Below are 18,639 nucleotides of genomic sequence, written 5' to 3' on the forward strand. Positions count from 1 at the left end.
CCTTGCAGGCTTATGTCAAGGAGTATGGAGCTTATTCTTTCCAGTGTGCAAGAGCTGGCCAACTCCATTAGCAAATTTGGTTATCCAAAGATGATGCAGTGACTGGTAGCCAATATCGCACAAGCAGCAGCTACCCAATATCTGGGTGCCACTCTGTCAGTGCTCTTACTGTTGCCTATCAGCCAGTCAGCCCAGTCTGCTGAGGTGCAGTCTGAATCAGAGCCTTCAAGCCCAGAGTTGATTAAGGCCATTAACAACCTCTAAAAATCAGCAGCCTTGCATCAGCCACGCTGTAGCCACTAGGGTATCACTACATGAGAACAGAAAGACACGCATTAAGTGAAGGCATAAGGTTGATTAGTTGACTTTTGGATGCAACATTGTATGATTTCATGCTTTTGATTCCAGTTTAGAGCAAAGTTGACAAATGGTGCCCTTAAAGCAATATTGCTGCAGATAATGGCATCCTGCAACCCTCGTGAAGCCATGGTGTTCACTCCATCTGTTCATCCTTGACAAGAGCAAAGAAAATCTGGCCAGATCTTCATGAATGGAGAGTCTCAGTAAAATCCCTTATGCAACAGTAGGTGGCAAAATGTGACATGTTGTAAATATCTCAAGCTTTAACCCAGAATGAGCCTGACACTTACAAATAAAATTGCTAATCACCTTTACAGACACTTGCAATGGGTTATTTGTCCTGCTCTGAGGTTGTGGCTGTAGTAGGTAGCAGAGAACAATGAGGATACACTTACTGAAATGTAGACATCTCACACAATATTCCTTACTGAGTTTCAACTCGGATGATTTTACCCTGAAACCCTGGTCACATAGGTTTTCAGCAACAGGGCCTTTCTCCCTCTTCGTCCAGCAGCTTCTCCTACTCTGTGTGGCCTCTGCTCTTTCTCAAAGTCACTTTTTCTTTTCAAGGGGAACGTCTAGTACACTCAGTCTGAATCACAGAATACTACAGTGCAGAATCATAGAGTCATAGAATTTACAGTGCAGAAGGAGGCCCTTCGGCCCATGAGTCTGCACAGGTGCATGAAAGGCCCTGACCTGCTCACCTAATCCCACTTGCCAGCACTTCGCCCATAGCCTTCAATGTTATGGCATGCCAAGTGCTCGTCCAGGTACTTTTTAAAGGATGTGGGCCATCCCGCCGCTACCACCCTCCCAGGCAGTGCAATACAGACCGTCACCACTCTCTGGGTAAAATTGTTTTCCTCAATTCCCCCCTAATCCTCCCACCCCTCACTTTGAACTTATGCCCCCTCGTGACTGACCCTTAAACTAAGAGGAACAGCTGCTCCCTATCCACCCTATCCATGCCCCTAATAATCTTGTACACCTCAATCAGGTCACCCTCAGTCTTCTCTGCTCCAGAAAATAATCAAGCCTATCCAACCTCTCTTTATAACTTAAATGTTCCATCCCAGGCAACATTCTTGTGAATCTTCTCTGCACCCCCTCCAGTGCAATTATATCCTTCCTATAATATGGCGACCAGAATTGCACACAGTATTCCAGCTGTGGCCTCACCAAAGTTCTATACAGCTCCATCACGACTTCCTTGCTTTTGTAATCTATGCCTCGATTGATAAAGGCAGGTGTCCCACGTGCCTTTTTCACCATCCTATTAACCTGCCCTTCTGCCTTCAGAGGTCTATGGACAAATACGCCAAGGTCCCTTTGTTCTTTGGAAATTCCCAGTGTCAAACCTTTCACAGTATTCTTCCTTGTTAAATTACTCCTTCCAAAGTGTATCACCTCACACTTTTCAGGGTTAAATTCCATCTGCCACTTCTCCGCCAATTTGACTATCCATCTATATTTTCCTGTAACCCAAGACACTCAACCTCACTGTTAACCACCCGACCAATCTTTGTGTCATCCGCAAACTTACTGATCCTACCCCCAGCATAGTTATCTATGGTAAAAAGTCTTACAACACCAGGTTAAAGTCCAACAGGTTTGTTTCAAACACTAGCTTTCGGAGCACTGCACCTTCCTCAGGTGAATGAAGAGGTATGTTCCAGAAACATATATATAGACTGATTCAAAGATGCAAGACAATGCTTTGAATGCGAGCATTTGCAGTTAATTAAGTGTTTACAGATCCAGAGATAGGGGTAACCCCAGGTTAAAGAGGTGTGAATTGTCTCAAGCCAGGACAGTTGGTAGGATTTCGCAAACCCAGGCCAGATGGTGGGGGATGAATGTAATGCAACATGAATCCCAGGTCCCGGTTGAGGCCGCACTCATGTGTGTGGAATTTGGCTATGAGGAAGGAGCAGTGCTCCGAAAGTTAGTGTTTGAAACAAACCTGTTGGACTTTAACCTGGTGTTGTAAGACTTCTTACTGTGCTCACCCCAGTCCAACGGCAGCATCTCCACATCATAGTTATCTATGTCATTTATATGAATGACGAACAGTAGGGGGCCCAGCACAGACCTCTGCAATACGCCACTGGTCTCTGGCTTCTAGACACTAAAGCAGCCATCTAGCAACACCCTCTGTCTCCTACCACTAAGGAAATTATGAATCCACCTGATCAAATCATCTTGTATTCCATGTGCATTTGGCTTCTTAATAAGTCTCCCATGTGAGACCTTGTCAAAGGCTTTGCTGAAATCCATGTAAACTACATCAACTGCACTATCCTCATCTAGACACTTGGTTACATGCTCGAAAAATTCAATCAAATATGTTAGGCATGACTTCCCTCTGACTAAGCCATGTTGACCATCCCTGATCAAACCTGGCCTCTCCAAGTGGAGGTGGATTCCCTCCTTCAGAATCTTCTCCAGTATTTCCCCAAGACTGATGTGAGACTCACTGGTCTATAGTTCCCTGGCTTATCTCTACAACCTTTCTTAAATAATGGGACCACATTAGCTGTTCTCCAGTCCTCTGGCACCTCACTGTGGCCAGAAAGAAATTTAAAATTTGGGTCAGAACCCAGGCAATCTCCTTCCTCACCTCCCACAGCAGTCTGGGACACAATTCATCTGGACCTGGAGATTTATCCACTTTTAAGCCCAATACCTCCATTACCTTGTCACTCTCTATGACAATTTACTGAAGAACCTCAATCTCTCACCCTGAGTTCCATAACTACTTGCTCATTCTCTTGGATGAAGACAGATGTGAAATATTCATTCAAAGCCCCACCAATGTCCTCTGGCTCCCCCCACAGTCTGGGAGCAATTAGTTGGGGCAACAACCTCAAAGCCAGGAGAAATTCTTCAACATCTTCCACATCACCCCTTGTAGACCTTTGCAATTTGAAACAGTGAGAGAAAGCACTAAATGCTTATAGATTTGTAGTAAGAGCAGAAGAAATCATTTAATAGCTAACCTGTGAAGGAGATAATCATCTCTTCATGAGAAAATGGGAGGGCAGAGATCCCTTCCCTACTGCTGAGTATATGTTCAGCTGTGTGAGGTTAAGAGAGGATGGCTTCTGGACCATTGAGCTTAAAAATGGCACTGCTAATGTCAAACCTGCAATCCACGCACATTGCTAGCTTGACCTCCCTGCTCTTCAAACAGCTAGTGGACATTCACTGGGTGTGTACGAACACTTGCACCAATATATCCCACGCGATTCACCCCAAAATTGTCATTTTGGGGTAACAGGTTCACTCACTGTACTCAAACAATACGTACTCTAACAAGCCCAATTCCACACCCAGCTGGAAATTGACACAGATTGACAGTGGTCTATTTAAAACAGGGCAAAAGAGCAACTGCCAATGAGGAAAATCCAAATACATTTGATGCATCACGGGGAAATGTATCCAGTAACTGACAATCAAGTCAGCACGGTAGCATTGTGGTTAGCACAATTGCTTCACAGCTCCAGGGTCCCAGGTTCGATTCCCGGCTTGGGTCACTGTCTGTGCGGAGTCTGCACGTTCATCCCGTGTGTGCATGGGTTTCCTCCGGGTGCTCCGGTTTCCTCCCACAGTCCAAAGATGTGCAGGTTAGGTGGATTGACCATGCTAAATTGCCCTTATTGTCCAAAATTGCCCTTAGTGTTGGGTGGGGTTACTGGGTTATGGGGATAGGGTGGAGGTGTGGGCTTGGGTAGGATGCTCTTTCAAAGAGCTGGTGCAGACTCGATGGGCCGAATGGCCTCCTTCTGCACTGTAAATTCTATGATTCTATAATTCATGGTGAGACACTGAAATGGAAAGAATCAACCATGTAATCAATGTGCCACCATGCACGAAACTGTAATAACAGTTAAAATAATGAATTGGAATTTGAATAAGATGCAAGGTGAAGAGCAAAAGGAGATAGGTTAAACTAAACGACAAAAAGATGGAAAGATTAAAAAATAACAAAGCACACTCGGAAGGGAAAAACAAACAAAATTTTCCATCTTTAATGCATTGGATCAAAATATCATAAATATCGATTTAACAGAAATTGCCGTAAATTATATTATCAGAGAGTGATTCACATTGTTCTGTTTCTTATTCAGTAGTGATATCAAACCATTTAACTTAAACTGCTTAATACCTCCACCAAAATAGCAGAGAAATATCATTTGTACCTGTTAAATGTCTGATGGTTGGCACCAGTAATGACAATGTGTATTTAGGTTAATAGCATGTGATTATGAAAAAAAGTACAGTATCAAGAGGCAGGGGAAAATAAATATTGTGATTTATCATGCAGAGCAGATAAATTCTCAACCTCAGCTTGGCAGAATGCTGGAGCTCACTGTTTTTGAGACTGCATTGTGACACCTCCCACTCCCTATTCCATAAGAGTTATGTGTATTTTTGTAGCATGCTGGCAGCTTTAAAGTTGTTGTTTCAACTTTGAAAGCAAACAATTCAGAAATGGATGTTTCAAAATATTTGAGTCCATTCCATGGTTTAACTTACGTCAACTTTCATAGAATCATAGAATCCCTATAGTGGAAAAGGATGCCATTCGGCCCACCATGTCTGCAATGACCCGCATATCCCAATAACCCCTTAACCTAATCTACAATTCTTTTTGAACACTAAGGGGCAATTTAGCATGGCCAATTCACTTAATCTGCACATCTTTGGACTGTGGGAGGAAACCGGAGCACCTGGAGGAAACCCACGCAGACACAAGGAGAACGTGCAAACTCCACACAGTCACCCAAGGCAGGAATTGAACCCGGGTCCCTGGCGCTGTGAGGCACCAGTGCTAACCACTGTGCCACCGTGCCACTCCAACTTTGGAGAGATTTATTTTACATGTCTGATAATTTTGCTGATTTCATACTTTAATTGCAGTTATTTTAGTTCATTTCAGTAAAATGCAAATTTCATAATCAAACTGAAGCAGGCTCACACTCAACAGCTACACTTGCACCTTTGCATCCACACCCTATCCTCCCATGAATATCAACTCCACAAAGTAATCCCCAACACCAACACTAATATCACCTATCTGTTTTGTGGTCAACTACCTTCAGCTCCATTACCAATGATCGTCCCCCAAACACAAACTCAGAACTGGGGGCGTTTGCTATTTTGTTTTGCTGTATCTGTACACACACACAGCTTGTTTGCACAGCGGTCAGTTCCATTCGCAAATCCTCAAATAATGAAAGTAGTCCAAGTGCGCGTGCAGTAAGACCTCGTCAATAGCCAGGCTTGGGCGGATGGATAACAAGTCATTTTAGAGTCACATTAAGTCAGACAATGACCATCTCCCACAAAAGAAAACAAACTAACTATTATCTTTTGGTATTCAAAATTTCCCACCATCGAACTCTAAGCGGGTGGGGTGGGGTGGGTGGGGAAGGGAGGAGCGAGGTGGTGTCTCCTATGACAAGTTACTCAATTGCCATGTGTTTTCCTCACATAATTGTGCTTACAAGGGTAGATCTGCAATGAATGACTTACTTCCTGACTCCTGCAAACCTTTCTACCAGCTGCAAGGTGCAAGTCAGGAGTGTGATGGAATACTTCCCATTTGCTTGGATACATAGAACATAGAACATACAGTGCAGAAGGAGGCCATTCGGCCGATCAAGTTTGCACCGACCCACTTAAGCCCTCACTTCCACCCTATCCCCATAACCCAATAACCCCTCCTAACCTTTTTTTTGGACACTAAGGGCAATTTAGCATGGCCAGCCACCTAACCTGCACTTCTTTGAACTGTGAGAGGAAACCGGAGCACCCAGAGGAAAGCCACGCAGACACGGGGAGAACGTGCAGACTCTGCACAGACAGTGACCCAGCGGGGAATCGAACCTGGCACCCTGGTGCTGTGACGTCACAGTGCTAGCCACGTGTGCTACCGTGCTGCCCAACAACATATAAGAACATCATCCCAAGATTTAAAAAAGCCCATTCCACTACCTGAACCACTGGAACACCATGGCTGCAGCAGTAACCACAAGATACACTGGGACAATGCAGCCCCCCCCCCCCCCCCCCCGCCCCCACCAAACCTGTAAGTTTCATTACCTAGCAGGAAAAAAGCAAGAAGCATCGAGACACCATAATAATTTCTAGGTCTCTCCAAATCACACTGCCCTGGATCAAAATGTTGGAATGGCACAGTGAACGAATCTTCCCCAAATGGACTACAGCAGCTTACGAATAAGGTCCACCACTATCTTCTCAAATACATAAATAGCATCCTTGCTAGCATTGCTGATATACTGTGAATGTCAATCAAGGCAAAAGGGACAGAACCTGAGGAGCAAAACAATTGACATCAGGTAGCAGGAGGCCAGGAAAGAATGTTAGCTGACAACCAGTTTAGTGAGAGCAGGATCTCGGGAGCACCATACACCTCTCCTTGACAAGATGAGAGTAAAGAGGACACACGGACAGATAGGACATCAATTGGGGAAAGACAGGGCAGGATTCTCCGTCACCAGACCTGTTTTCTGGTGTGGCCCGCCACCGCCGGCAGCGGGATCCTCCTCCCTGGCAGCCGGCCAATGGGGTTTCCCATTGTGGCCACCCCCACGCCATCGGGAAATCCGCGGACGTGAGTGCGAGCCGGCGGAGCGGAGGCTCCTGGCAACGGAGAATCCCATTGGTTGGCTTTAGGACTCGAGCAAGGGAAACCGAGATTAGGTGTGCAAGGACAAATGGGAAATAAAAAGAGTTAGTTGAATAAATTGTCTCAGTCTTTCTAATAAAAAAGTCCTACAAGATCTTTGCACCTGCTTTTGGGGGTAATAGTGGTGTCAGAAGAGGGGAGGGGTTTATGGGGAGAGTTGGAAGTGGAGGAAAGAATGGGACTCACAGTGGGACAATTTCCACATCCCCAATACTCAAAAAAACTCAACTCCACATGGTCACACCCAGTACGCATATCAAAACCGGCTCATTACAATCATAACCCTTATATACCAAGCATCACATCTATGTGTCCAGTACCAACACTGATCTAAGCTCCATACATTTATGCGAGTGCCCACAATAATGCCAGCTCCACATTCATGAGTTAAGGGGAAGATTTGGCAAGGAACGAATTACAGGACGGGTTTACTTTCGAGACTAATTTCACCAATTTATTTGTCAAAAGATAGACCAGATGTGCTGTTCTTAGATTCCCCCCCAAAATTTCACAAACAAACACAAAAAAATGGAGCTTCAGGGTAAACTGTGAAACAGGTAAGAAACTGAATGAAGGTGCAGAACAATAAATATCTATTAGTGGGACCTCAGAGTGTAAGGAGGGACTGCAGTGGGTGCCCCAGGGCTCCATGTTGGGACCATGACTGTTCCTCCTTCAAATAAATGTCCAGGTTTCAGAAACTCAGTGCAAAGTTATCAAACTTGCTAATGACACCAAACTAGGAGTGGCAGTGGAATCAGAAGAGGCAACACAGGAATGGCAGAATAAATGTTATCGCCCTGCAAAGATTGCATTTCAGATGACAGTCAAGAATGCTCGCTAACTATTTGGCCACAGCTGCTGTTGTGGAGGGCGGAGGCTGCGGGCACAGGGCTTGCTGGGCGAGAACCCTACACAAGAGAAGCCTGCCCCAGGAGAACAGGGGCCAGCCGGTGAGGCCGCCCAACAGGCTGGGGAGGAGGTGCAAAGGAAGTATTGCATTCGGCCACATTTATACCATCGGTGCCTCCCCTTTGAGCACCTGCCAACCACATGTGCCACCAGCTTATCAGGGAGACCGTGCACCATCTGTGACAGATGGTGGTGCACCTGGCACCCTGGGGGTTTGGAGGAGGACACCTGCTCTTGGTGGTCATCAAGATAACGATCACCCTGAGCTTATATGCCTCTGTGTCTTTCCAGGGGCAGAGCAGGGACCTGTCTGGGATATCCCAGACATCTGCGCACATGTGCATCCATGCTGTGCTGGATGTCCTATGTGCCTGGGCTGCAGACTATATAAACTTTAATCTAGACCAAGCCCGCCAGGATGTCCTGGATCAGGATTTGCCGCCAACGCCGGCGTGCCCCCGGTCCAGGGGCAATAAATGAGACACATGGCCCCCCTACAAACACCAGCTCAAGAGGGGGTGCCCTTCATCAATCGGAAGAGCTTCCACTCCCTGAATATGCAGTTGGTGTGCGACCATGCTGCACATCATGCACGTCTATGCCCGATACCCAGACAGCGTGCACGACGCATACATCCTGGCGCACTCGTCGGTTCCCGGCACCTACAAGGCACTCCCTCGGGTGAGGGGTTGGCTATTAGGTGAGAAGGGTTACTCACTGAGATCTTGGCTATTGGCACCTGTTTGGGCGCCCCCGACTGAGGTGGAGAACTGCTATAACGATGCCCATACAGCAACCAGGAGTGTCACTGAGCGTCCTCAAGATGTGCTTCCGATGCCTGGACCGCTCTGGTGGGGCGCTCCAATATAACCCCAGGAGGTCTCAAGCTTTGTGCTGGCCTGCTGCGTCCTGCACAACATTGCGCAGTAGAGGGAGTGACATACTGGAGGAGGAGGCAGAATGGCAGGCCTCATCTGACAAGGAGAATGACAGGGAGGACCGGACATGGAAGCCCTGGCTGACACGGCAGGCCATCCAACGTGTGCTCCAGGGCCACCGCACATGGGACAATCTCATCACCACCAGATTTGCCGACTCGGAGGCCTGGCCACTGGCAGCTCCGCCGCCCTGTCCAAGCTCTCCATACTCTCCCTCCCATCGTACTCCTTCCAAGTCGTGCCCCCTTACCCATAGCTGCTTCGCATCCACCCCATCCCTCACCCCTTTACTCCATGCCACCCCAGCTCCCCCTCCGCCCTCCAACAGTCCTACCATCATGACCACAGGGTGTTGGCCTTGGATTGGCAGTATCGGTGGGTCTTGCCCACGGGACGGAGGATGACGATGCCTCGCTATGAGACGAGCCCTGGTGCTTCTCATGGTTTGACAAAGTTTGACTCCTGCCTTCAGGATCACATTCTGTCTCCGCCCAGGTGATCCCTGAATGTGATGGCAACTCCATATATTCTTTTTGGGGGGGAGGGGAGGGGGTGGGGGGGTTATGGCGATGGTGAGCATTTGCGGCTCACTCACTGGATCAGCTGCCCTACAAGGCAGCCTCACACTATTTCCTCCAGTATCTGAGGGTGACCCCAGGTGGAATGTCCAATTGCCCTGGGGGCCCTGCCCCATGCCATCCTCCAGCATCCACATCCCATACCAGCAATCTCCCACAACGCCCATCTGACACTCCCTCTACACCCAGTCCAGCCCATCTCCCACACCCTTCAGGCAGAGGATTAAAGCAGGTAGGAATGTTGACGAAAAGGTGTTTAATAGTGACTAGATACATTATTGTGCCCTGACTCCTACCTCTAACCTATGGGCTGCACCCTTGCCAACTTAACTGGTGCCTAGCTTCCTTTGCTGGGATTCTCCCTTCTATGGACTAAGTCCTCACGCCGGCAGGAGAACCGGCGCCAACCACTCCGGTGTCAACAGCGCCCGAAAGTGCTGAATTCTCCGCATTTTCGGGGGCTAGGTGGATGCCGTAGGGGTTGGGGCCGCTCCAGCTGGCGGCAAGGGACGGCGCGAGTTTGCGCATGCGCGGAACTGCCGCTGTGATTCCGCGCATGCGCAGACCGGCCGGCATATTTTAGCGCATGCGCGGGGGTTTTCATCTCCGCGCCGGCCATGTCGGAGCCCTACAGGGACCTGGCGCGGAAGAAAGAAGTGCCCCACGGGACAAGCCCGCCCGCAGATCGCTGGGCCTTGATCGCGGGCCAGGCCACCGTGTGGGCACGCTCCGGGGTCGGATCCCCCGCGCCCCCCCGAGGCCCACCCACTCATACTCACCTGCCAGTTCACGCCGTGTGGGACCATGCGTAACCCATGCTGGCGGGACTGGCCAAAAACGGACGGCCGCTCGGCCCATCTGGGCCCGGAGATTTGCTGAGGGGGCCGCTGCCAACGGCCCCTGACCGGCGTGGCGCGAATCCCGCCCCACCCTAAAAACGGCTCCGGTGAATACGGCAGCCGGCGCGGGGCGGCAGGCGGGATTTGCGCCGCCTCCTCCGGGGATTCTCCGACCAGGCGGGGGGGTCGGAGAATCCCGCCACTTATCTTTAATGCTCTTCTCGGTGTGACCCCAGACAGCACATCAGATGTGCAAGCGGCCTGTTGTATACCTCACCCTCTAGCCTGAGGTGCCTTTGCTGGATTTGCTGGGCTGACTTTCGAGGTGTGACAGGTGATGAGGTATCACGCAGTTTTGCCTGATTCCCATCAGGTCTGCTAGTATCAGGTGTGGGTATTAAGAAGCCATAACGTGTTCCAGCACCTCCTCTCAGGAGGCACCGACATGGGTCCCATCACATCCTCCTCCCTCGGGGTGCTCAATGGCCCCGGGGCTACTCCATGTGATGGAGGTGAGGCAGGAGTGTGGTCCAGACCTCCAACATCAACGAGCACTGCCAGTCCTGCAGGCCCGCTCTCATCCCAATCTGGGTCTCAATGTCCTCAACCACGGAGCACAGAGATTTCCCTCAGCGAGTGAGTCATGTCTCTCCGTGCCATGCCTAGGTCAGTCAGCACCTGACCAATGCGCTCAACGCATTCAGCCATAACCCTTTGTGACTGGGACAAACTCTGGAGCGCTGCAGCAATGTCCATGCAGGCCTGGAACATGTCTGTCTGTGACTGGGTTCCCCTGTCCTAAGCCTCAGCTATTAACCACAAAATGTGCCCAAACCTTGAATGTCTTGACCCATGGCTATGACTTCTTGACCCAAGGCTTCCACCGCATACGGTGCCCATTCAGTGTTGATCTCGGTACCATTGTCGGCACCATCACCTGCGCCTGAAGGCTCCTCCAACTGTACCTGCAGGTGCCAGGAAGTTGCTGGCACCTCTTCCCTTAGATCCTGACCCTGCGTCTGTATCTCCACCAGTGATGGGGTCATTCTTTCCAGAAGCGTGATATCTGTCCAGACTGCAGCTGGTTCCTGGGATCGGGCAGCTCTCTGGCTATCCGCTCCCTCGAGGATCCCTTCCTCCATGCTGCAGCAAGTGTGATGTGAGTACTAAAATGCCCCACCGAGGTGCTAGCATCTGTGATGATGGAGGATACAGATGAATGTATTGTCATTGCCGGATTGGTCCTCTTGGGTGTCCTGGGGCGAGAGGGAGTGGGGGGTGTGAGGTACCCCAGATGGGCCAGCCTGGTCTGATGGTGATCCGGCAGCATAAAAGACAAGACACATGGTGAACTCTTGGGAAGGAATGAGCTGGGGGAGAAGGGTGACTCACTTGCTATCGGGACATCATTTTGCATTAGGGGCTCACTTGTTTGTTGCATGCCAACCTCCATCTTGGAGATAGCCCTCTCCTGCACTTCCCTGGATAATGCCATCACCCTCTTCTCAGTGGGGGTGAGAGCCTGGAGTTCCTAGATGCCCCCTCCAGCCTTCTCTCGCTCCCTTCGGTTACGGGACATATTTTCTGAGGGGACGTGTAAAGGACATGGTGAGACATATGGGGGCGAATTACATGGGTGGTGGGGGGGTCTGTAGCTCGTGGTTTGTGTGTGCAAGACACCTGGCCAAAGTGGACAATACAAGTGTTGGAGTTTGGTGCAGGGTGGGATGTGAGGGAGATGCGGGCAGTCGGGGTTTGTTTGGCCTCTAGGGGGCGATGTGAAGAGCGAGGGACAGGAGTGATTCCAGGGGAACAGAGGTGGTGGCTCACCCGAGATGCACTAAGGAGGTATTTTAGCTTCTTCCTGCACTGTGTGCCTTTCTGCCTGGTAAGGCTCACAGCACTCACCGCCTTTGCCAACTCCACCCAGGCCCTGTTGAAGACTGCGGGCCGTAGCCTCCTGCCTACCCTGGGGAAAATGGTGACCCGCTTCTCCACTACCGCATCCAACATTCGGTCTCATAATCGGGTGGCAGCACTTCGCTGGGTCGTCGTCTTGGCTGGAATGAGAGTGTGTAGGGGGCGGAGTGATTATAAGCAGCTCCAGCTTGTCAAGCTCTCCAGCACCAATTCCAGCCTTAGCGAATTTGATGCTCTAGATTCGCGTGAGTGGAGTGCTGGTCCTTTAGCATGTCATGAATTGCTCAATGAAAAGCACTCCCAACGGGTACTGGAACCATATGGTAATTCAGTCCTGGCATCAACATAGGGGGTTGGATTCTCCATTTCAGTGGCGAAGTGCCAGCTGAAACGGAGAATTCCCGGACGTTTTACGACGCCAAAATTGGCGCTGAACCCTCACCGATTCTGGGACCGGTGAGGGGCTAGCAGCGGCGCCGGGTAAAACTCCTGGCTCCTGTGCCAAAAATGGCCGGAGAATTGCCGGGTCCATGGCCGTGCATGCACACGGTGAAGCCACAGTGCTATCCGCTTGTTCTACCGTGCTGCATAATCTCCTCTAAACTTTGCCCCACAGGCCTTAAACCTATGCCCCTGACTGACTGACCTCTCCAACCTGGTAAAGAGTGCCTGCCCATCCATTCTGTCCATGCCTCTCATAATCTTGTATTCAACAATCAGGTTCCCCTGCACCTCCATCATTCTATTAAAACAGTTTGAGTCTATTCAGCCTCTCTGCATAGATAACACCCTCAAGACCAGGGCACATCCTGGTAAACCTCCTCTGCACACTCTCCAAAGCCTCAACATCCTTCTGGTGGTGTGGCGGCCAGAATTGTGCACAATATTCCATGTGCGGCCGTACCAAAGTTCTATTCAGCTGTAGCATGACTTGCCAGTTTTTATATTCAATGCCACGTCCAATGAAGGCAAGCATTCCACATGCTTTCTTGATTACCTTGTCCACTTGTGTTGCCACTTCCAAAAATCTGTGGACCTGTACGCCCACATTTCTCTGACTTTCTATATTCCTAAGAGTTGTACCATTTGTTGTATATTTCCCCTTTATGTTAGACCTACCAAAATGCATTACCTCACATTTGTCCGGATTAAACTCCATTTGCCATTTCTCTGCCCAAGTCTCCAACTTATCTATGCCATGTTGTATCCTCTGACAATCCTCAACACTATCTGTCACTCCATCAACCTTGGTGTCCTCCGTGAACTTACTAATCAGACCAGCTACATTTTCCACCAAATAATTTATGTGTACTACAAACAGAGGCCCCAGCACAGTTCCCTGTGGAACACCACATGTCACAACCTTCAATTCATAAAAACACCCTTCTACTGCTACCCTCTGCCTCCGGGACTGTGCCAGTTCTGTAGCCATCTTACCACCTCACCTCTGATCCCGTGTGACTTCACCTTTTGACCCAGCACTTTTTCAAACAGCCGTATCAACTTTACTTGGGATGGTCAAAGGTTTGTGCATGTACACCCCCACATCTCTCTGACCCTAGACTCCCTTTAAGTTAGTCCCATTTAATTTATATTGATTGCCAACTTCCAAATGCATCACTTCACACTTGCCTGAATTAAATTTCACCTGTCACGCATCTGCCCGTTTTACCTGTCCGCCTATATCCTCTGGAAATCTGCTACTATCCTCCTCACTGATTCCTACGTTTCCAAGCTTTGTTTCGTAGACTTATTTTGCATATATACGCCTAAAACCTAGATCTTTGAGCACTACCTACCATGCAGATATCTCATAGATCCAGTTTAATCCTTTCCAATTTCTCTATCCTTCCCCCCTCCTTTACAATAACATTGGCAGTATTATCCTCTTTTGAAGGCAGATGTAAAACAATTATATATAGATACATAGATACATAAAAGATAGGAGCAGGAGGAGGCCTTTTGGCCCTTCGAGCCTGCTCCGCCATTCATCACGATCATGGCTGATCATCCAACTCAATAGCCTAATCCTGCTTTCTCCCCATAGCCTTTGATCCCATCCTCCCCATATATGTCCGCATACACTCTCATATATATTTATAGATTGTAAAAAATGGTGTAAGGAAGTAAAATAAAGATAGGGTGAGTTGACTTCTCTTCGAAATCTTAAGAGCTAAAATAAATGAATTTGATCAATTCTGGGAGAGAGCATTTCTAAAGAGGCTTGGTGAGACAATGGAGAGATCAAAGGGAAGAGTGTATTTAAGGAGACATGGAAACCTATGTGAGGTGGAGCTGTTTAGATCTCCTATCAGACAGCTGGAATAGTTGGTCAGAATTCACAGAGAATGGTGTGAACAACGCCATACCTGAAGAATCAACTGCTGTCAACCTCAGAGGACACCCCAAGAGAAAACAAAGTCACTGTGTGGTTAAAAAAAACACTGGAATCCTATAGATCTAAACATCTACAAGTAGCTGTTGAACACAAAATTTTAGCTCTAAAGGTGGCTGGGTTAAAATATCTTGGAGGTTAAAATATTTTGAAATTCGTCTACCGTTTGACGCCATTTTTGATTTGAAGTGATTTTCTTGCTTTATTTCACAATAAACTTTTACTTTAATATAAAATCATCACAAGTAGTTGGGGGACATCATTTCCAGATTATAGAACTTCTCCCCATGCTATAGATATTGCAAAAAAAAAAAAGAAGTTTTTGGCAGCTGTTTCACGTTTCCCATCTGGGATTTTGGGCAATTGGCATGTACCACCTGCCATGCCATAACATCCCTAAATGCTTTCCCACTGAAACTGGCTCCTCTTGCCCCACTTACCTCCCTAGAACTGGATCCAGCATAGCGTCTTCCCTTGTTGGACTATAAATGTAAGAATTTGATCAAAAAAGCTTTCCTGCACACATTTCAAGGATTCCTTCCCCCCCTTGTATTTCCAGTTTCTCCCTGAGCCTATGCAAGGATAACCCATGTTCCAATAATCACTGTTCTAATGTTTTTACCTCTTTCAATAATTTGCGTGTGAATTTTCTCCACCTTCTCTCTCTCAGTATTTGGTGGTCTACTGTGGAGACCCAGCAGGGTAACAGCTCCTCTTTGGTTTATTAACCAAGTAGATCACGTCGTTTAACCTTTATCAGTTCTGCCTCTGACCCTTTCTGTCTTTTTGCTCTATAACATATTTCTCCTGAGTACATTGACCTTTGTTCGAGCCAAAATGTCACCTTTGTTGTTGCTTTATCATGATCTTGAATTGACACTTGAATATGTCCAACTGATGGAAGGCAGCAATCATCAATGCCAGGGGATTTTGAACTACCTACGTTGCTGAAATATTAGCACACAAGTCATCAGCAGTTGTGATTAAACTTTATGATGCCATGGCCAGAGTGTGTCCTGAATAATATGTCCAGCTCTGAATGCTGAGAAACAGAATCTAAGCACAGGGGGCACCATATATTCACAAGGCTGATTTCAAACATTCTGAGAAAAAAACACCAAGAAAATTGGATCTCAGCTTAGAGAGTGTCAGAGAAGTGAACATATTAAAGCATATAAGATTGTTCAGGACATAAAGTTAACCAGGAAATCAAACTATAGGAGGGGAGCGAGAGAGTACAGTGATTTAAAGATGAAGCATGATTTAACACTGATAGTAGAAAATTTCACTTCATACAAAGAGTAAACAATATGTAAAACAAAAAAAAAACTTGCAGAACGAGTTCTGGAGGTGAAAATCCTGGAGTCATGTCAGGAACAATTGAATACCACAAAGGAAGGATATTGCAATCTGTCCAGCTGGATTTGTAAATGACCTTTCCCTTCAGTAATAATCTATGATTTTATGAACCAGCTCCAGAGCAGCTTAAGCAGGAATCATTTTGAATGTAAAGTACCTGGGACCAGGTCACAGAGTGAATTTGCTGGAGAATAAGTTACAAGAAGGTTTACCATGCAACCTGCGGTATAGATGTTATTCAGGAATGGATTGCAGGGCAACCTTACCAAGGGGAGCAAGTTAAAAAGTGGGTTACGAGGGGAATTAGTTATAGGATAGCCTCACAACAAGGATGGCAAACAAAACTGCTTAGATCCAAGATAAAGTATGAATTTCTGTATCAAGTGGACAAGTCAGACAACAGATGGAAAAAAGAGACAAGTTAACAATTCAGACACAGAGAGACTTTGTCAAACCTCAAGTTTCGGGAACAGCTACTCCAGTCTATTTTTCCAGATATCTATTGTGCATTTCCAAAACTGTTTTTTTTTCATTTCTTAATGTAGGCATAGAGTTATCAGCTCGGCTTGCTTCAGCAGAGTATAAAACATCCAGTCCAAACGTGATTTATTTCCTGGAAATTCAATCGAGTGGCTGAAAACTGCAGTTACCCATGTGCCATGAAATTGTAAAGAACAATTTGTATGAAAAGTAAATCTGACTTCAAATAAATTTAACCATGGTGCCACCGACTTAATTAGATATCACACTCTTCTTGACTCAAAGTCATTTCTAGTCAACATAAATAAAATGCAGTCTTAAATAACAGATTTCAATTCAACGCTGTAAGTTCACCTCAAGTTAACCTGGTGAAGTATTAGAGGATTCGTTGAAGTATTATTGAAGTATTATTTGATCAGTTCATGAAGGATCAGAAGAAGTGAATTCCTTACCTTCGGCAGGATGGATACTGAAACAAATATTCTGCAGGTTCCCCCGCCTTTGAAGCTTAAATCTCTGTTCTGTGCTTCGGAAGATAAGAGAGGACCTGCACTTCACTGTGAATACTATCAGCACATTCTAACGTCACCTCGATTAGGACTAACGCGTCTACACACGTCGTTTCTAATTTCACATCTTATTCCTAACATTACAACACCAACGGTCACATCTATAACACAACGAACCACGAACACTCGTGGAGCCCTCGACCAAAAGCACGTCTAACTCCTAGAATTGCATCTGTTAAACACTGGCAACTTCTGCGATGGTTACAGGCACAGGCTGAGAGAGGAGAGGATGTGCCGCCTCTTACTACCTCTCCCAGCCCCTGCTCCAACTCAAGCAGCCACAGCCTGTGGGGGTCAGTGATAGGGATGCCACGTCACACAGGCTGTACCATTGGAAGAGTCAGAAAAAGGGAAAAGGCAACTATCGAAAGAAAAGGAAAGAAAAATGTAGAATAGAGAGAGGAGAAGAAAAGGCAAAGATACGTGAGAGAGCAGAAAGAAAGGAGGAGAATGGATGGAGGGGGACAGTTCCTGAAGAAAAGATAGGAAGGAAGAAAGATGGGAATAGTCAGAGAGACAGGGCTGGACAAGAGAGAGAACAAATGGACATTCTTACGATCCCAAACCAGACCCAAACAGTGGCTAGGATGCTGGACAGAAACCCCTATATTTTATTTTTATTTTGTAAGACTGAGGGAAGGATACCACACTCCAGGAGCAAATTCACACAAAATAGGGATTTGGTACATTAAAACAAACTTTACTAACGCAATCTTCAAATATTTAACATCTCCCAAGAAAATTACTTACAACTACCCCTTTAACCAGTGTTTTTAGGGGGTAGTTATAAGGGCAGCACGGTAGCATAGTGGTTAGTGATGTGTTTAGTGAGTTGGTTCAACGTTGACTGCAACTGGATGCAGTGAAACTAGAAACAAGCTTCCGACACAGGAGATGGTCCAACACTGTTTTATTGAACTTGCTGATTGCTGTACATAGTCTGCTGTGGGTTGACACTCTATTAATCTAACTGATAACCTCCTACTGGCTTGGCCAGATGAGCTCTCTACCACATGGAGATGGCGCTCACTGGCTTGTGCACTCTAACTATCTCAGTAGCTGTGTCCTGTGAGAGAGAGAGAGTCTTGATGTCCTGTGGGCTTTATAGTGGTGGTGTCCTGGCTGGTGATTGGTTGTTCTGTGTCATGTGTGTTCATTGGTTATCCTGTGTGTTAATCACTGCCTGTCTGCATCTCATTATATACATGGATGGATATTATGACAGTTAGCACAGTTAATAATAATACTAATCGCTTATTGTCACAAGTAGGCTTCAATGAACTGACTGTGAAAAGCCCCTAACCGCCACATTCCGGCGCCTGTTCGGGGAGGCTGGTACGGGAATTGAACGGGCATTGTTCTGTTACAAGCCAGCAGTTTAGCCCACTGTGCTAAACCAGCCCCTCCACTGTGCTAAACCAGTTGCTTCACAGCTCCAGGATCCCAGGTTCGATTCCCGGCTTGGGGCACTGTCTGTGCAGAGTCTGCACATTCTCCCCATGTCTGCGTGCTCTGGTTTCCTCCCACAGTCCAAAGATGTGCTGGGTTAGGTGGATTGGCCATGTCAAATT

At 47.3% G+C, this 18,639-nt stretch overlaps 1 protein-coding gene across 1 annotated transcript in view; it reads right to left on the minus strand.

Moving 5' to 3' along the window:
• The window catches only part of LOC140429718 (neuropeptide FF receptor 2-like), a 221,121-nt gene extending 203,818 nt beyond the window's left edge, over positions 1-17,303 (minus strand). Inside the window, exon 1 of the mRNA XM_072517051.1 lies at positions 16,952-17,303. The gene's annotated coding sequence lies outside the window, so the exon portion shown is untranslated. The remainder of the gene's footprint in view (positions 1-16,951) is intronic.
• Positions 17,304-18,639: the final 1,336 nt, after the last annotated feature.

The sequence above is a fragment of the Scyliorhinus torazame genome, chromosome 9 (assembly GCF_047496885.1).
Source record: "Scyliorhinus torazame isolate Kashiwa2021f chromosome 9, sScyTor2.1, whole genome shotgun sequence".
Taxonomy (NCBI): domain Eukaryota; kingdom Metazoa; phylum Chordata; class Chondrichthyes; order Carcharhiniformes; family Scyliorhinidae; genus Scyliorhinus; species Scyliorhinus torazame.